Genomic DNA, 15388 nt, shown 5'->3' with positions numbered 1-15388 from the left:
ACCCAAATCCACTACACACATCCACACACCCACACAACTAGGACTAGATCATCAAAAATGAGCTTTAACAAGACTCTCAGAGTGGGCCACGTGGTTACATCACAGCCCAGCGACTGCAGGTTGGGGGCGAGGGGGCGTGGTCGGGGTCTCACCGACATCATCACTGTGAGCCTGGAGCTTGTGGAGTGATGCGAAGTTCGACTCAGTTCAACGATCCGATTCTCCCGGCAGTGTTCAATAGATTCAATAGATTCGTTTTTGTCCAATCAGATGCACAAGGAAATCACGGGGACATGAGACCATGCACGGAATACAAACACAATAAACAAATGAAGCAAATTTAGTTTTTTTTTTATATAGAGCTCCTTTCTCAAACATAAGGTCGGTTCACAACAGATTCAAACAGTGAGAAAAAAGCTGAAAAGTAACAAACACTGAATACAGATGATACACGTGTAATACAGGTGTTTAGGTGTCGATCTTTGAAACAAGTAAACTCTGCAAAATCGCTCTGAAATGAAGCGTTGAACTAATCGCACTCCTGAATCGGTTCAGTCGGTTCATTGGAAAAGAATCGACTGACACGAGCCGGTTCAAAAGAACCGATTCGTTCAAGGCTCGCTCATCGCTTCAACGGGTCGCGCGCTGGCGGCGGTGTGTGCGGGAGAGTCGCGAGTGCGGAGCCTGCGGGATTCTATATTGCATGCGGCGCAGATCAAAGAAACCTCCCGTTAAAAACCCCACACACGCTCTCCTCGCGAGCCGCTCGAACGCGGGACAGCGCGAAACAGGAGCGCGCGCGGCCAGCGTTGCTAAGGAGTCGAGCGCGCAGAAGGCGTCGGTTTTTATTAGCCAGCACGCGCCGCTTTGGCTAGCGAGCGTTGCCTAGCTACGAGTCCCAGAGAGCGAACGCGGGGGACCGCGAAGTCGGCGCGAGAGCCACCGGTACCTCGAGCCGCTTCTGCGCTGAGGAGCAAAAGCAGCACAGAGGGGAGACTGAGCCGCGGGTCGGGCGGCGCCCTGACAGACCGGCTCCCGGAGGTAGAAACTAACCCGCTTGTCTGTTGTTGATCAATTGTTGCTTATTGTTGGTAAATAAGAGTGTAAATAGCCGTGGCGAGGGAGCACGGAGAGCTGGTGGAGGCAAAGCTAAGCTAATGGCTTAGCATTGAGCTAATGCTAACGGAGAAAGGGCAGCAGGCGAGACTCCAGTTAGCTTCAGGTAGCTAGCTAGCTAGCTAGCCTTCGCTAGCTAACATGGCTAATGCTAAACCACGTATGAAAGATAGCCTCGGTGCTAGGTTTAGCTAGCTAGCTAACTAGCTACACGGCTGGCTAATGCTAACGGATAAAGGGCAGCGAATGTGTAGCTAGATAGCTATCTTAGCTAACTTGGCGAGCTATTGCTAACTTTAGCTGTAGCCAGAGCGCTAATCTGCCTGTAATGGGCTTTAATTTGGGTTGCTTATTTTTTTTAATGCTCAAAGCCAATTATAGGCGACCTGCTTAGCCGAGGTGGTGGGGAACCCCTGGATGGTGGAAAAACAGGGGTGGTTTCAGCTCCAGGGTCTGGAGAGAAAGTCTGGCTAGCTGGCTAGCTGGCTAACTGGCTTTAAACCTCCTGCCTGTTCCCTCCATCTGGCTGATAACTCAGTGGTTTGTGAATTTTCTGTAAGGTGGATAGCTAATGTCTTCATGTGCTTTGGCAGTTGCTTAAGTTTAGATAAGCACACCGGTGTTTCCCCCAACGGGCGCCCACTTGCACACACTCCTGGTCTGCTAGCTAGCAGCTAGCTGGTGCTCCAGCTTTACGTGATGAGCGTGGACTGACTGGCTTGGAGCTGAAGTTATCAACTGTTCAAAGTTGGCGATTGTTGCAGTCGTTTAGCTCTGAGCTGCTTCACGTTTTGTAAGGTTAAGTGGTGAGATACTGTGCATCCAGCTTTGAGTCGCAGCTTCTTTTTGCAAAGGGGTCTCTGATAGCCAGCTAACTCTTAACGTTAAGCACTGCTCTCATTCTCTCTGTTGTGCAGGGAGTGTAACTTTTAGATGGATCAGGTAGGAGTGGGTACATTCGAGTCTATTTCAGAGTTTATTGGGAGTGTGAAACAAGCCTGCCACCCTGCAGGGTTTAGCTTTTAGCCATCTGCAACGATTTGACTGCTGAAGGTCTTCCTCTTAATGCCAGTTTTGGGCTGTAGTGGAGAATAGGTGTGTGTGTGTGTGTGTGTGTGTGTGTGTGTGTGTGTGTCTCTCTCTCTCTCTCTGTCTCTGTCTCTGTGTGTGTGTGTGTGTGTGTGTGTGTGTGGTTTGTCCAACAATGTGTTGTTTAGTAATCAGGGGCAAAAAGAAGTAGCTAACAAACACTCAACTCAAACAAAACAGACTTTTAGTAGGATGCAGGGTGCCATGGCCGAGCACATGGGCTGCTGAGCACTTCAACCACACTGAGCTGTCTCTGTCTGTAACGGTCAGTCTGGTTTGAAATTACTTTTCATTTGGAAAATGGGAAAACTTGTGTCTGTACTTTTTTCAAGTTTAGGTGAAGGCATTCTGGGCTGCAGTCTAATGCAACAGATAAAAACTATATTTTTGTAAGCACATAATGTGTGAAATCACCATTCATAGCATGCTTATGGACGTTTTGTTAAAAGGGATCCGCAATGATCTAGGAACGCATGTCGAGACATGGGTAATTACGTAAAACGAATTGGATATAAGACACGCATTGGATTAATATTTCAAGCTGATATTTGGTTCTGTATTTGTTGAACTTCAGAAACACAGTTTGTTTAGAAGAAACAGAAATGCTGCACCAACATATCTGCGTTTTATTATTTTGCTGCTCTTGAACTCACTATGAATAAATGTTATTTTTCTCAGTAATGCTGCTCTAGGTGGATTTAGTTCCAGTCTCTGCTGAATGCTTATACATCGGCATCAGCCCAAAACTCTCATATTGGTGTGCCCTTGCCTTTAAATGCAATGGGGGGAAAATCAGTTCATTTCTTATGTGTGCACAGTGGCGAACACAACTGATGTCATCCTATTCATGCCATGGGAATTAACTGCTCGTGCCGGTAGAAATAAGTGAGATGGTCTCGATTCAAAGGAAGTCAGAAGTCTCTGAACACACGTTCTCTCTATCAGACACTGGATTCAACACAGTCTTTTTAGACCTATTTGCACCTCTGCTGTTTTGTATGTAATACTGATTACGCATTCCTAATTCTTGAGTATGATTGATGAAGCACTGAAATGAACAGGTGGAGATCAAAAACACTCTTTCAAAATTTTGAGTGCGCTGTTGCTGACTTAAACCAAAATTGACCTTAGTAGTGCTGAACGTTTCCAATGCTTTTATTTTCACACCTGTTAGAACAATGTCTTTGGAGTGTGTTTATACGCACTTCTTTCAGCAGAACAGCATCAAGCTTGTGTTTGACGTGCCCACATTTTGACGAAAGGCCAGTAAACGCTGGTTTTCTTTTTTGCTGCTTTTAAATAGTTTTACACTGCAGACATTCAGAATTCTTCTGAAAACAGGCCTCGCTGCTGTAGGGGTGAATACTGTCTTTCTGTGGCACCTATATGTACAGAACAGAAGAGCTGATATCTGGTCCATCCAAATATGTTTGAAGTGTCGCTATGAAAAACATTTAAAGAGGAATGCCACAGATTTCTCTGAATTTCTTAAAGTAAACCAAGTCATTCAGAGTGGCTTTTTGTTGAAAGGAACCAGACATCGGAGTTTTAATGCCTCTAAAAGTTGTAACATCAGATTGTTAGAAATACACTGTCAGAGGAACTGTGTACCATAGCTTTAAGAAGGTTGGTCTAAAACATTTTTCAAATCAATTCATAGTGGAGGGGTATGTACAGGATGTGAGTCTCAGATGTGAGACTAATTTACCATCATAACCATTGCATATAAAACTTAGTGTGTGTATGTGTGTAGGTTCAGTGATTGTTTTGGATGGTAAATAAAATGGCTATATTTGTGTTGCAGTTATGGGCTAGGAGCTTGGGACCGGAAAGTTAACTGTTTGATCCCATGGACTGCCACGGCTGAGGTGTCCTTGAGCAGGGCACCTAACCCCCCCATTCACTTCCCAGTTGCTGGGGGCTTTTCCTTTTCTTGTTGTCTTTCTCATGATGTTCTTAGTAATGAATTGCATCCTTGGGTCTTAAAGAATTACACTGTGCTGTAACAACTACTTGTTTTGCAATATAACTTGTTATGAAATGTCCATTGCCTTTTGCCTACATGTGTTTATGTAATTATTGTGGTCAAATCCACTGTGTTTGTTCCCGTCCTACACAGCACTTGAGGTGTATGACTTATTTACTGGGACACGTTAAGAGTCGGGCTCAGTTGTTTAGTTGGCAAAGATTTGCTTTAAAATACAGCACTGTTTGTGTATTTCGGTCATCATTATGAATAATGTTGGAGCACAATGTTAATGTCCTCATTCTTTGAATCTCTCAACATATTGACTCAAACTTATTCTGACTACTTTTTTAGTGACGCATGCACCAGTGGATGGGCCACTGATTTTACTAGGTAAATCCCCCTCCCACCTCCCCCCCACATATGGAGAGAAAACACTTGCACAAGCTAGTTCACACATGTCCCTGACCCCATGTTTCATTCACAAATATGTCAGGGTATGGAAGGTGTTTTACAGTTTCCTCATTTACACTGCCTTTGAAGATTCTTAGCTTCTTGCTTTTGTTTAAAAAAGTCACATGTAAAGTTTTGATATCCGTGAAGTGGGATCCATATATTCAAGCTACACGATTCTTTATTGAAATGTCTCTTGAAATGGCACAGTTTTCAAATAGTGAGAGCTGTGATCTGTCTAGCATGTTTTCACCAATTTTGTCATTTCCAGGTCCTGCCCACCAGATAGGGCTGTCCTGATCACAGTGCTGGAGGGAAAACACGAACTGCCGGTTCTCTCGCGTCAGCTAACAGATGACCGCACTGGCTAGCATTGTGCTAAGTGACAAGGGGAAAGGGAGTGTCATCCAACCCAGCCTGAGAGGCTAGGCTAATTTTGCTCTCTCGGACTCTCTGCTGCCCATTGGTAGCAATCTCCCGATGACTGGGGCAATGCTTATTAAACACGTCATTTTACCTCATGTTTAAGAGATGGCGTGATGGCATTTTCTTTTCCCAGTGTTGAAATCTGGGGTATCGGCAGATTACTGCACTTTAAAATGAGCTGGTATTATTTGAAGCTGTTTAACTAAGATGAATAGATAAGTCTCGCACTAGTCTGCGCTCACACTCTGTAAGCGTTGTTTCAGAATAGGTTTATTATAGGATTGGATCAGGTTTATCAGCTTTCAACCCTTTCCACACATATTGACCAGGTAGTGACACCCTACCGCACCCAGGCATGAAAGTGAAGCCGGAAACTGGGCCATGCCTATGAGTTCGAGACCCACACGGTTTTGTAATGGTCAATTTAAAACCCTGATGTGAACCTGCTACTCCGAACACACCGCAGCAGAGAGACAGGCTGAGCGAGAAAGTGCATGTGACCCAAACTCATTGTTGTATGTAAAGAAACGCCCTGAACCCTGATACTTTATTATTTTCAGTCTCTCTGATGTGCTAGATTCTGATCAGCTTATGCGGTACATGTTCCTTTTGTTCTTTATTTGCAGGTTGCACAGATGTTTTACGCTTCACTCTAATGGTTCTGAGTTCACAGGGTTAATGATTTTTCTGCCGAGCTGTTCACTGATGAGCGTTCTGTGTTTTGGTCTTTAGCCTATGCAAATAATGCTGGCAGTGTAATGCAGTTTATTTAGTTTAGATTAGCACTGTGGGTCTGGTAGTCTTGGCCTGTGTGTGCTGCTGCTGCATTGTGCTGTTCCTGTTAGGATGCAGTGGTCAGAGGAAAGAGACTGATAAATGGAAGGAAGGAGAGGGGAAATGAAGGCTGGAGCAGGGAGGAAGTGGAGAGAGTGAGAGAATACAGGACACTTCAGATTGGGGTACTCTAGTACTCCCATTATTGCTCCAGGTGCCGCATGATACACGAACATAACTGCGTAGTTTTACTGTTTAGGGGGATGAGCTAAATGTATTTAACTGATTAGATTGTCCTGAAATGTGACTGTTAAACTGTGCTGGTTGAACGCACTTGGAGGAAGGTGGAGAGGCAATGTGCCATGTCAGCAAACTGATTGTAAGACTGTGCAAAAATCTTTCAATGTTACATATGTTATAGGACATCCTCAGGCCTCAGAGGCAACTTTTGGATGACTGATACAATAATAAAAAAACAAAAACAAACTGTCTTTCTTTTGTTAACAGCAACACTTGTACTGATTCTTGTGATCAGTGTTTTTATTTACAAGTAAACATATACATCACATGTTCACAAAGCCCAAGATACACCCATAGGGCTTTTCCGCAATAGATAATAGTATGAAGTTAATTGTTACTATTAGATGCCTGTAGTAGTAACTTTAAAGTTTATAGTGGTAATGGTCAGTAATACACTGGCATAAGAGTTTCACACTTGTTTTGGCCCCATTTGTCCTGGCATGTTGCAGAAGACTAGTGTCCCTGAACTTTAACAAACTGAAACTGTTTGTCTGAGAAAAGGTCCTTCTATGGCCTGTATAATATCTAGTATTTGTTTTCACTGACCTTTTTATTGTTTTTACATTTGCTTATATTTGTTTTAATGCTTCCCTAAAAGCAGTTCTTTTGTTTCTGAAACACCTGACCTGGAATAGAAAGGCTGGAGTGTGTCGCAGTAGTTCGCTTTCACCTGGTACATTTCTGCCCCTCGTCATCAGTTGGTGTGGAGGTCATATTTTCGGATATATATGCTTTCCTCACCTGACCTTTCTTTTGGATTGTCACAGACAGTCAAATACCTTGTATCTTTTTGTTTTTGCTATTTTTCACTTTATAAATACCTTATTAATATCTGGTAGTTGTTGAGTTGTGGCGTAACTTACATTGACGTCCATTAAAATTAAGATGATGTGAGTTTCAATGAATCACTAAATTGGCCTAAAATGCTAAAATAAAAAGACTAACATGCAAATAATAAAAATAAACAGTGAGCCTTTGTTTGTATTTGAGTTATAAAATATGTCCTTGTCTGTAAATGTATTGAAAAAAAAAAAATCAAAACCCAAAAGCTTTAAATGCCTGTCTCTGCTTTTCACCCACTTTATGAACATGGAGCCCCTCATGTTCGGTCCCCTGTTGGCCCCCTTTGTTGCAGTGTCATGGAAACAGCCCGTGTCTGTCGGCTGGTTGGAGCTCTGAGCAATGTGAATTATTTAGAGATCCGACACGCACCCCACACAAACACACGCACACACTTCAGTCCCTCCTTTTATCTGGACAGCTGATGCCTCTTTTGCCGTGTCTTTGTGCGTCTATGTGTCTGCAGGTGTTTTGATGGTTCTACAGGTGATTGATAAAACCTCAGTGGGGAATGGCATTGTTTTGTCTAGTGTAGTCTTCTAAACCACTCTTGCCATTTCGTCCGGCTGCACTATATTGTTTTCAGTCTGTATCGTGATTTCACAGATTCTTAAAGTGACTAATTCTGTTCTGCTAGGTCTGTATTGCAACAGTGCAACAGACCTGTGTAGCTCTATGGTTGTGTGTCTGTGCCAGTGCCACAAGCTCCTTCCAGGTTTTCAGTATACATTTACATATGCCCAGTATTTTTGTGGCAAACTTTATGTAGCTTATACATTTGTTAATGTTACAATAAATTATGGATTGTTGCATATGATTGCATAGTGGACCTGGCAGTCAGAGACCGGCCATCCAACTGATCTTCAAGTTGAGCAGTGTATGTCATTTATTTATGTATTTTTTTTTTTTGTGTGTGTGTGTGTGTGTGTGTGTGTGTGTGTGTGTGTGTGTGTGTGTGTGTTTTTGAGAAAATTAGGCCTCATTTGCTTGAGAGAAATCAGTCATGTCTTCTTGAGGTTAAGTGGCTTTAGTTCTGCGTATTTAATTCTTGCTGTAGTTCTGGTGGATCAGTTTTCCCAGTACCTTCTCATGGTTTATTAGGGCAAACAGAGCCTCGGTTCTGGATATTTCCTTCCTGGGGGATCACTGGGTGCCAGCTGAGTGTGACTCCATGCCAAAACATTGAATGATGCAATATAAATATAATAATGGGAACATTTATCGTTATAACAGCAGATTATCTCTGCCTCCTCAGGGGACGGACCTTTCGCAACTAGACTGTACCAAAGCTCTGTGAGAAAGTTTACGTACACCAGTGAAACTGTCTGACGCTTGCTGACTTGCTCTTTCTTCTTTTTCTCTGGCTTTTTCTGAAATGTTGCACGTCTAATCGCAATGGCTGTAGTAATGTTTTTAGAAGGGCATTCCACAGATTTTTTTCACAGAAGTTTTCTGCAGAATTTTATGCTTAAGATGTAAAGTGTGAAATGCTCTGTCTTGGAGAAGCTTACCAAGTCAAGATTGTTCAGAGTGGTGGTGAATGGAGACAGACCTCTGAGAAGTTTAATGACCTGTGAGAAATGGCTGTGTCCATATATTGTCACTGAATGAAATCAGAAAGAGAACGTCCAAGTCCTTGTTTTCCTTCCTGTCCTGCGTCTGATGCTTCTGGAGCATGCAACACGCAGGGCGTTCGTTGCAGGATAGCCTCTCTGAAAAGAACAGCCCCCCCCCCACCCAAGCAAAGGATTGTTGCCATGGAAATGTGCCTCTTTTATGAATGGTGGCCGGAGTCTACTCAGCATCCTCTGCTGATTGAGTCCGAGGTGTAGGTGTCTTGAAATATTGTCACTGTCGTTGCAAAAACCTTTCATCTTAAATTTTATTTAGGCAAGTAAGTAATAATTTTCATGTAATGCTAAAGTTATGTCTATCCAACACCGCAGCAGTTGGAAAGAAATCGGTGTACCTTCCGAAGTGTTTAAGGTGGAGCAGGAAAAACTCAAATAAGAGGCTGGAGCATGAGAACATCTTCATAGACAGTGTGTTATAAATAAATACACATCTTACTGTCTTGTTTGTGCACCTGTCTGTTTTAAATCAGAAGGTCCATTGCTGCTCTGCAAAAAGCTTACTGTAAAACCAATCACCGGTGAAAGTCTGGTGGCCACCTGTAAGTAGCCGAGCATCTGGCAGGTTGGTTAAAGTGCCTTAAGGTCTATTAGTGTGGATTAACCTACAGACAGAGAAGAGGGCAAGTCTTCTAGTGGACTACGAAATCTGTCTGTCTGTCCTGTTAACTTTCTCTCTGCCGCTCTATCTCTACCCCATGTAACACGTGGCAACCATATGCATTCCAAATCAGCCTCATTAGAAGGTATTGGAATAGGCCCAAGCTCTTCATTATGGTCTTTAAATGTACTGTAGGTTTACGTAAACCTGAAGCAGCTGCACCTGACCTCAGGGCTTTTGTTCACAGTGTAAGCAAGCTTTAAAGGATCTTTGTCTTGGTCCTCTTTCACACGTGTTTACACCTCAGCTCCTTTAGAATACAGGTAGTATCTGTTGATCATGTAATATAATATTACTTACTTACTGTCCAAATGTTTGTGGACACCCCTTCTAATGAAAGCATTCAACTGCAACTGTAAGTTGCATCTGTTGCTGACCCACACCTAGGTTGTCTAGTCTCCTGTGGAGACATATTGCCAAGAGAATAGGACTCTCTGTAGCAGATGAACATGCATACTAATGCCAGGTGTGGGCAGGAGGGGTATAAAGCCCCCAGCATTGAGCTGTGGAACTGGAAAAAATAAATGAGCAGGTGTCCAAATACTTTTGTTCATAGGGTGTATCTCTGATATGTATTGCCAAGCTATTGATCTGTTTTACAGCCATTACCCTTCATGTGATGTTGGATATTTGTATTTATTTGTTTTTTGTGCACAGGTAGCCTGTTTGAGTACTGAGGGGGATGTTTCCTCCTAATCTCCGCAGTTTCCATACTCTTGCTTGTATGCCTTTTTGAGGAGCTTCGCTCAGCCATGTTTAACCTATAGTTGACGCCTCATTTTACGACATGACCGCTTTGTGCTTGGTGCTAATCGAACAGAGGAAATTAGCATTATGCTACTAGCTACATTCACAGACTACATTCAAACAGAGGCGGCTTATGGACTTAGAACACTTCTGCATTAACAGTGATTGATGAATGTCTGAAATCAATATTCGTGGCCTCTACTCACAACTGTCTCTAATTGGGACTACTACTGTGTTTTTAGGGCATATCAGAATCACAACATGGCAGTGTAATTGAAACACTGATCTCCTGTATGCATTTTGCAGCCGTAATGGACACTTACACTTACACATGCACAGACCTTTCCCAGGGCTGTAGGCCGGCCGCACCGGGCATGGGTGCGCCTGAGGGCGCTGGAAAAAGCTTTGGAAGCGCTTTAGACAGCAGCAGGGTTTACAGTGTTATCTCCCGCTCTGCAGAAACGGCCTTTGATGTGCTGAGCCACGGGTTGCAAGCAGGAGGAAACAGACAGGAGCATAAAGCAGAAACGTGGGCACATGCACATCCCACACACACACCAACCACATGCGCAGAAACACAGGCATGTCTGTCTAGCCGGCCAAACAAGACTGCAGTATGTAAACAAAACATTAGTAAATGCTGTTAAAACTTGGTCAAATAAAACATTTATTTATGCATGTCATTGTATATTGTTGATGCAATCACATAACTGTGTGTTTGCCAGATATTTTTTAATTAGAACAAACTCAGGTGTAAGCTCTGAAACACTGAGAGTGACCCTCATTTACAATGTAGCTGAGGCATTTGCTAAAATGTTGATTGACAAATGAACAAGGGAAATGTATGGATTATAAAAAGTTAAATAAGCAGCAAATAAGATAAATGATAAGTTAAACCCAAGTGCAAATGCCTGATTTAAGCAAACCATAAAAATAACACATTAGTCAAATAGCAGAACTATGATATTTTGCCATAAAAGATCATCTGTAACTGTGATTTAATCTTCTGTAATTTTATTATTTATAAATATTATTATTTATTATTAAGACTAGTATTTTGTTAACCATTAACCTGCTATCAGTAGTTAAAATGTGGCGTTGGTCAGTAAAGTTACTGATATTTTGGATTCTGTATAGATTTATTTATTTTTTTCCCAGTTTCAGCGGCTCACCTGATGTACTTTAATGAAGGTTTGATTAGGTGTTGGATGGGGACTGAAAATACTTGCTTTCCTCCAGGAGAGCGCTAGAAATGGTTAAACTCTTAAGTGTTTAGTTTGCTTAAAGTTTGCTCATTTTCTCCAAGTTAGGTACATAAACTTGATTCTAATGACTGTGTGAGAGAGAGAGCGAGTGATGAGTTACATGGACACCTTGATTCAAGGTCCTCTGACGATCATTTGGAGCAATGATTGGTCCACATATTCACAGCACGCGGTATTGGTTTAACAACTCATTCACGTTTAAAATCTTGTGATATTAGCATTGCACACACCAGTATTGTGATAACGATTAACAAATGCTGTATTGTGTAGCCCTACTGGCAGTGTGGTGTGTTTTTTTTTTTTTTTTTTTTTTTTTTTTTTTTTTTTTTTTTTTGGACCGCTGGAGTGCCATTGTCTACAACTGTGTGTGTGCACACGCACATGCTTATGCTGTTTGTCTGCCAGTATGCCATTGTCTTCTCAGTCCAGGTAGCCAAGGGGATTGTCGTGTGTCTGTGTTTGTTTTGGCTCTATTCTTAGCCGCAGGATTTTGCTCTTGGCTGTTTTGGCCACCCATTCACTTCTATTTGAGTAAATTTGAGCATCATCTTATATTTGAGTAAATAAGAAATCACCATGCAAGTACACATTTTGTTCAAACGTATCTAGAAACCCCTTCTAATGACTTCAGACACATCAGGATGCACCCTTTGCAAGCATCACAGCTTGTTTTAATCACTATCGAAATGTTAACCAGAACGCCACCTTGCCTAATGCCAGGCCGAGCTAGATAGGTGTGAAGACCCCCCAGCATTGGGCTGTGGAGTAGTGGAACTGCGTTCTTTAGATTTATGAATAATTATCATATACCTTGGAGTGCCTGAACTAATCTTCCAACATCGGTACCTGGCCTTGATAAAGATCTTGTGGGTGTGATTGATATCAAATCCTCAGAGCAATGCGCTTCCTTACCAGATGTATAAATGCTGTTACTACAAACATGCAAACCCCCTTATTAATATCTTTCATTTCTGAAGCAACGCTGAAGCTTTTGGTTATTTACAGTTGTAATGATGGCACTGGATTTGCTCTGTCTGATTAAAATTTTACGTTAGTTTTAATGTGTAATGTTTTGGACTTTTAGGTATTTGAATCATGATGTTTTACATAAACTAGTTTCTTTTCCATCCCTGTGCTCTGATTTAACTTCCCTGTATTGTTTTGGGTTATTTTCTTTTTTTAAATTTTTTTTTCCCCCAGTGTCTGTGTTCCCAGATCTTCCTTAAACACAGCCAGCGCAGAGCTGTTTGGGTATAAGGAAAGTCTCAAAACACCTGTATGCATATCATAGTTACCATGGCAACCTGCACCACCAACACTCGGTTTGCTCTTGATTTCCTTTGGGATTTGACGCCTTCGCGATCAGTGTGCAAGGGCCTCTCTTAGCGATTCCCTGTTACGTTCTGTCCCACCTTGTAAATAAATCATTGTCTCTATGAGAGCAGCTCTCTGACAGTCTTCCAGGTACAAGTGTTTTCTTACCTGATCCTTACATTAAACCAACATGTATGGAGATCCGGGTCATGATGATTTTCTAACAGATCATTGTGTCCTGATATGTAATGATGGTGACATTAGCATAGGTTGTGTTAATGAGAATGCATTGTGTGCACTGCTTAGTTATTTTCTTCAGCATTAGATTGGTAGTAGGTAAAATGGTTTATATAAACCTGACTGCATGTGATCACATGGTTTTCTTCTGTTTAGAATTCAAAGGCATTTGCTGAGGATACAGTTGGGTCCGTAAGTATTTGGACAGTGGCACAGTTTTTGTAATTTTTTGTAATCTGTGCGTACTCACAATGGTGCATTGTAGCTATCAATGTTGAACGAAAGATTGAGCTTTCTAATACTTTCCTCATAAGTCTGAGGTCTTTGCACAAACCGGTCATTGAGAGAGTGGTAGTTTGAAGTGATTGAAGGTGTTAATGCTTTGCCCTAAAGATGCTCTTGGGTTGCTCTTGAGGTATGATTTGGGTCATTATCCGCCTGTGCTATAAAGCACCATCTTGTCATTTCTGCGGCATATCTGAGCAGAAAATAGCTTTATACACTTCAGGGTTCATCCTTTTTCTGCTTTCAACAGTTCAATCAATAGACACCAGTGGCCCAGTTCTGTACAGTCATGCATGCCAGTTCCATAACGGTGCTTCCACCATGTTTGACAGTTGATGTGGTATACTTAAGATCGAAACCCTTCCTTTTCTTGGTTTCTATTTGACCAAAGAATCTTGTTCCAAAAACTGGGCATGCTTTTATTTATTTAAGGTCAGAGTCTGACCTTTCTGTTAGTGTTACTAGTAGTTTGCTTCTTGAATAAATCCCTTGGTACTTGTTTTCATTGAGACATCTCATTATTGTAGGATCTTGAATTATATGCCCACGTCTTTTCTGTTCTTGATTTGACTAGATCAATCAAAATAAAACAATTTACTTCAGAGTTCAATTACTTTATGTGGTTCTGTAGTTTTTATTTATTTTTTGCTATTTTTATTTTAACATCCAATTACTTAAGTATGTGAAAATGGAGGGACGAAGTGAAAAATTAACTGCTTCATTCTTAAGCAGTTAATGCCCTTGGGCTAAAGCTGGCAGCACATCTGCACTTTCATGGCATTTTTGATTGCTTAATTTAAAATCCATTGAGATTGAGGCAAAATGACTAAAATCCCTGCTCAAATAATGCATGGACCTGGCTGCATGTACCTAAGCGCTACTTTTGTGATCTCCATAAAAGCATTGAATTCGAAACAGGCTGTAATTCCAGCTTGCTTTCCATATATGGAGTTTACACAGTGAGGAGGTGAAGTGTTAATCTCTTATTTACAAAAGGTGAGGGTTTGTCTTGTTCTTTTTGTGTAACGGGCCCTTTGAACCTGAACTGAAGACCTGAAAACATTTAGATGAACCATCAGTTGGTCTCCTCCCTCTCTCCGTCGCGCTATTCTAAAAATGAACTCTAAGAACAACGGAGATCCTGATGAAGATACTTTCAGGCAGTGCGCCGTATGTTCACCACCATTTGTGTAACTTCTACAGATGCACAAAAGTCTCTTTCTCTGTGGATTAAATGAACATGAATTACTGGCCTTCGTCATAGTGGACATTCTGTGGGTCGTGACAGTAGTAGCTTCTCTCTTCAATCCACCTTTGTTTCAGAGCTCAGAGGATCGATAGGAATTGACCTACAGAAGGACAAAAAGGCTCATTCAGAAGCGGAGAAGGGAGGTTTCTCTTTTTTAAGCAGGACTGGGATCAGGTTCTTGGGTTAATGACACAAAATCCATAGCTTGGCTCATCATATATTATCATGGCACCGATTAGCCCACATTGTATTAGACATTAGACCATCCATTTTATCCCAAGGGGGATCTGATTCTGCTCAGACCCCTAAATGAACTAAAACCGTGAAACAAACCGATGAGACCTGACCAGTCAAACAGTCCACTCATCTGCCTTGTCAGATATGATTGAAATTTTTCCATAGCTCTAGATGTGCGAGAGTAGTTTGCCAAATCGGTGTCAGACTGATGGTAAATATTGAGTACCATCTACGTGTCGACTGTATCAGACTGAGTCATCTACATTGTAGAAATGAAGAACCCCAGTGGAAGCCATTACCTCCCCCAGCTGCGTCCTCACTTCAGAGCCCAGCGGGCCTTCTCCAGAGCTGAGATTGGAGCCTGGAGATTCGATCGTGCTTGAGTGAGTATTGGTGGTTTGAATGCAGGCGGTGGAAAGAGGAATAGGAAACACACAGACATCTAATAATCATGTTGTGGGAAAACACAGAGAGGGGTCATGGAGGGCGAAAGAAATGTTGTGGTTTCCCCGCTGTGAGAAGGAGTGGTTTCTGTTATGCCCTATATGGCATCTACTGTTTCATTTCAAAGGGGCTTTATTAATGTTCATATGATTCACACAGTCTTTCTGACCCATTGTAATACCCTACAGGAACCAGAGGAGGCGATATGGCTTCTATTAGTGAACACTTGCCAGTAAATTAATTCAAACTAGTGCAATGTCAGTTACACACGCCAACCTTGCATGAGTTTTCTGAAACTATTTTAATTTCGCTGTGTTTGGTCCTTGCAATCTTGCATAGGCAACATGACCTCAA

The 15388-nt window shown here is 42.0% G+C and overlaps 1 protein-coding gene across 1 annotated transcript in view; it reads left to right on the top strand.

Moving 5' to 3' along the window:
* Nucleotides 1-665: 665 nt before the first annotated feature.
* fbxw7 (F-box and WD repeat domain containing 7) overlaps nt 666-15388 on the top strand; it is a 179033-nt gene continuing 164310 nt past the window's right edge. The window contains exon 1 of the mRNA XM_072669889.1: nt 666-1041. The gene's annotated coding sequence lies outside the window, so the exon portion shown is untranslated. The remainder of the gene's footprint in view (nt 1042-15388) is intronic.

Source organism: Salminus brasiliensis, chromosome 24 (assembly GCF_030463535.1).
Source record: "Salminus brasiliensis chromosome 24, fSalBra1.hap2, whole genome shotgun sequence".
Lineage (NCBI taxonomy): Eukaryota > Metazoa > Chordata > Actinopteri > Characiformes > Bryconidae > Salminus > Salminus brasiliensis.
Note: the sequence above shows the minus strand (reverse complement) of the source record. Positions and strands in the feature narration are given on the sequence as shown.